The following is a 5,214-nucleotide window of genomic DNA, read 5'->3' on the forward strand; positions in this document are numbered from 1 at the left end:
TCGCCGTTGCCGTGGAGCATAGCTCTATTCTTTGAGTCACTTGGGATTTATATCTACTTATCATTATGAAGAACTTGAAAGATCCAAGAACCAAGATTTATCTCTCAACTACAAGGGGAGGTAAGGAACTGCCATCTAGCTCTGCACTTGATTCACCTTCTGTTTTGAGTAAGCTTGCGACACCTAAACCTGCTTCTGCTATTCAATCTGATATGTTGCATGTTATTGATGATGCCACTTCTGCTATGCATGATACTTATGATGAAACTACTTCTATGCTTGATACTACTGTGCCACTTGGAGAATTTCTTGATGAACAACTTGCTAGGGCTAGAGAGAATGAAATTATTGAAACTGATAATATTGATGAAAGTGACGATGAAGACTCTCCCCCTAATAAATATGAATTGCCTGTTGTTCCTAAGGGTTATGTTCTGGATGAAGAATCTGCTATAGCTATTCTTGCTTGCAATGATAGATATGATCTAAAGAGGTTATTAGCTAAATGTAAGCAGTAATCTCTTAATGCTAGAATGAAACCTGACCCTATTTTTGCAACTTCACCTATCTGTGTTACTGATAAGGATTATGAATTCTCTGTTGATCCTGATATAATTACTTTGGTTGAATCTGATCCTTTCTATGGCTATGAATCTGAAACTGTTGTGGCACATCTCACTAAATTAAATGATATAGCTACCCTGTTCACTAACGATGAGAGAACTCGCTACTTTTATATCCTTAAAATATTTCCGTTCTCATTAAAGGGTGATGCTAAGATATGGTTTAATTCTCTTGATCCTGGTTGTTAGTAGTCCCTAGGATATGATTTATTACTTCTCTGCTAAATATTTCCCTGCTCATAAGAAACAAGCTGCTTTAAGGGATATATATAAATTTGTGCAAATTGAAGAAGAGAGTCTCCCACAAGCTTGGGGGGGCTTCTCCAATTACGTAATGCTTTGCCTGATCATCCTCTTAAGAAAAATGAAACACTTGATATCTTTTATAATGAACTAACCGATGCCTCCAGAGATTACCTGGATAGTTGTGTTGGTTCTGTTTTCAGGGAAAGAACACCGGGTGAAGCTGAAATTCTATTGAATAATATGTTGACAAATGAAAATAATTGGACACCTCCGGAGCCAATTCCTGAGCCTATTCCTAAACCAACTCCGAAGAAGAGGGGTATTCCATTTCTTAGTCCTGAAGATATGTAAGAGGCAAAGAAATCCATGAAAGAAAAGGGTATTAAATGAAGATGTTAAGAATTTACCTCCTATTGAAGAAATACATGGTCGTAATTTACCGCCTGTCGAAGAAATGCATAATTTTAATCCATCTCCTATTGAAGAAATACATGGTCTTGATAACCCGACACAGGTAGTAAAGGTAAATTCTCTCTATAGATATGATAAAGCTGAAATCCCATTTACTAAGTTTGCTAGCCCATGCCTAGATGAGTTTGATAAATTTATGGCTAAGCAAGAAGAGTTCAATGCTTATTTTGGTAGAGAATTAAAACGCAGTGTTGATATGCTTGATTACTTGGGTGATTATATGGCTAATGTCAAAGGTGAACTTAAACTTATTAGTAAACATGCTATTATGGTTATCACTCAAGTAGAACAAGTACTTAAAGCTCAAAATGATTTGCTCAATGAATTGAATAGTAAGAATAATGATTTTGCTGTTAGAGTGGCTACTAGAACTGGTAAAATGACTCAGGAACCTTTGTATCCTGAAGGCCACCCTAAGAGAATTGAGCAAGATTCTCAGAGAAATAATATAGATGCACCTAGTCCTTCTAAAAGGAAGAAAAAGAAGAATGATAGGACTTTGCGTGCTTCTAGTGAACCTATTGCTAAAACACCTGAGAATCCAAATGATATTTCTATTTTTGATGCTGAAACACAATCTGGTAATGAACCTGAAACTAGTGTTAATTTTAATGATAATGTTCATGTTGATGGCCAACCTAGCAATGATAATGATATACAAATTGAACCTGTTGTTGATCTTGATAACCCACAATCAAAGAATCAACGTTATGATAAAAGATACTTTGTTGCTAGGAAACATGGTAAAGAAAGGGAACCGTGGGTTCAGAAACCCATGCCTTTTCTGTAACGCCCCGAGACCGATGTGCCAGGTGTCCTCCAGTTATTCGCTGTTGTTGCCTTGACATTGCTTGCGTGTCATGCATTGCATATCATGTCATCATGTGCATTTCTTTTGCATACATGTTCGTCTCATGCATCCGAGCCTTTTCCCCGTTGTTCATTTTGCAATCCGGCGCTCCTATGTCACCCGGTGTTCCTTTCTACCTCTTTTCGTGTGCGGGTGTTAAACATTTTCGGATTGGACCAAGACTTGTCATGCGACCTTGGTTTACTACCGGTAGACCGCCTGTCAAGTTTCGTGCCTTTTGGACTTCGTTTGATACTCCAACGGTTAACCGAAGGACCGAAAAGGCCCCGTGTGTGTTGCAGCCCAACACCTCCTCCATCATCTCGGTCGTTCGATCATGATCGCCTGGCCGAAAACCGCACCTCATCTGTACTCTCCTAGCTCCCTCTACCTATAAAACTAGATCTCCCCTGAAAATTCCGGATCTTTTCCGCCCCTAAACCCTAGCCCGCTCCTCTCCGCACGGCCGAACACGTCCGCCGGCCGCCGGACTAAATCGCCGCGCCAACCGGCGACTGCCACGTGTCCCGCGTCTCCTTCCACAGCCGCCGGCCCGGGCGAGCCCGGATCGGGCCCCCGAGGCCCGTCTCGCCAACGCCGCCCTTCCCCGCCGCCAGGGCGCCTCCCACCGCCCGACTCCCTCCAACTCCGTCGCGCAGCTCCGTCGCCGCCGCGCATCGCCGGCCGGAGCTCGCTGCCGATCAGCCGCGCGTGTTCCCGCGCCTCCTCGACCACCGCGATGGCCGGAGTCGCCCCACCGCCGCCGCATCCGCTCGGGAGAGGCCGGATCTACCTTCCCTCACCTCCCCGCCGCTTCTTCGACCTTGCCGGAGTTACCTCGGTTCGCGTGCCGAGGAACCCTAGATCCAGATCCGGTTGACTTTTTCCCTCTCCCTCAATATTTTTTTGCATACTTCGTTAGCAAATAATTCTCTCATTGTAGATCCGATTTGTGTGTGTAGCATATCAAAATATTCGCCTCGACGAGTACATCATTTCATCTCATTGCATCATTTTAATTTGAGCTCATTTTGATGCCCGAAATCCTGTTGGAAGAGGGCTATGTGAGGAATTTGTCAGATCTGTTTCAGCAAATGGCATTTTGTCATTTTTGCCATGTTTAATGTGTGCATGCTATGATCCTGAGCTCTACATGTGTTTTGTTATATGCCATGCCATCTTTACAGGGGTGCTTACCATGTATTTTTGTGATATTTGTGGTGACTAGCACAAGCTTGCAAAGTAGCGTAATCGGTAATGCTGATTTCAGGGACTTAGAATTTCACCAAGTCCTTGTCCTGTTTTTGTCTTTATGCCATATGTTCATGTTGTTTCCTAGTGATTCGTGCCTCTTTTGAGGATGATCAGTAATGATGTTTTGTTAATATTGTGATGCTCTATCCATCCATGTCTTTGTTTGCATTTATGGAGCACCCTAGCTTGAGTCAATCGAGCTCTACTTTTGCTATAAAGTGAATCCTGGCAGATTGTTGACATGTTTAGCGATTTTGCCGAGGATGTTGCTATTGATCCGTGCATGCTATGATATTGTTCTTGCCATGTCTAGCTTCTATGTCATGTATTCTTGATGGGTGTATGCTTAGTTTGTCATGCCATGCTCTGTAGTGAGTGCATCGAGCTCGTAAACATGTCTACTCGTTAACTGTTTTGCATGCTCCAGTTTTTCACTAAGTCTGAATCTGTTTATGTTTTTGCCATGTTCACATGCTTGCAATTGTATTTTCTGATCCCTTTTGGCTCAAGGTCACCAAGGGACTTTTGTTAAGCTCCTTGAGTAGCTCCATGCCATGCCTTGCGTTGCCATGTTAACTTCCTGTAGCATATAATTTTCATGCTCCAAAGTGTGCTACCTGATCTGAAATTCCAGCCTTGTGTTAATTTCACTAAGTCTGAAACCTGTTATCATTTGCACTTTTGCCATGCTTGTTTGAACCTGTTAATGGATGATTTAGCCGTAGCTCAGTGTTCATCTTTTGTCAAGCATCATGAGTGGATCCCCGCCATGTATTTTGTTGTCATATTTGAGTGCTGTAGCATATTTATCTTGATGCATTTAGTTGGTCACTTGCTGATTATCGCAGACCGGTGCCATATTTGTTTTGCTTGCCATTTCCAAACAGTGCATCCGATTCCGGTGATCTTTATATCGATTTCAACCGAAATCAACTCCCTTTCCAGTGGCACTCTTGGTTTTCCAAGTTGAGGCCAGGGTTAATCATTCCTTGTCAAATCTTGCATATGCATCGCATACCGCATCCCGCATATCATACCATGTTCGTGTGTGGTTTGTTTACTATGTTGTGTGCTTCTTTCCGGTTTTGCTTCTTCGGGTTGGTTCCGTTACATCGCATTTGTGAGGACCTGTTCGACTACGTTCATTTGTCTTCGTCATGGACTCGTTCTTCTTCCTTGCAGGATTTCAGGCAAGATGACCATACCCTCGAAATCACTTCTATCTTTGCTTGCTAGTTGCTCGCTCTTTTGCTATGCCTATGCTGCGATACCTACCACTTGCTTATCATGCCTCCCATGTTGTTAAACCAAGCCTCTAACCCACCTTGTCCTAGCAAACCGTTGTTTGGCTATGTTACCGCTTTGCTCAGCCCCTCTTATAGCGTTGTTAGTTGCAGGTGAAGATGAAGTTTGTTCCTTGTTGGAACATGGATATGTTGTTCCTTGTTGGAACATGTTTATATGTGGGAATATCACAATATCTCTTATTTAATTAATGCATCTATATACTTGGTAAATGGTGGAAGGCTCGGCCTTATGCCTGGTGTTTTGTTCCACTCTTGCCGCCCTAGTTTCCGTCATATCGGTGTTATGTTCCCGGATTTTGCGTTCCTTACGCGGTTGGGTTATAATGGGAACCCCTTGACAGTTCGCCTTGAATAAAACTCCTCCAGCAATGCCCAACATTGGTTTTACCATTCGCCACCTAGCCTCTTTTTCCCTTGGGAGTCGCGCTCATGAGGGTCATCATTATTTTAACCCCCCCCCCCC

The sequence above is a fragment of the Triticum dicoccoides genome, chromosome 7A, assembly GCF_002162155.2.
Source record: "Triticum dicoccoides isolate Atlit2015 ecotype Zavitan chromosome 7A, WEW_v2.0, whole genome shotgun sequence".
Classification (NCBI taxonomy): Eukaryota; Viridiplantae; Streptophyta; class Magnoliopsida; order Poales; family Poaceae; genus Triticum; species Triticum dicoccoides.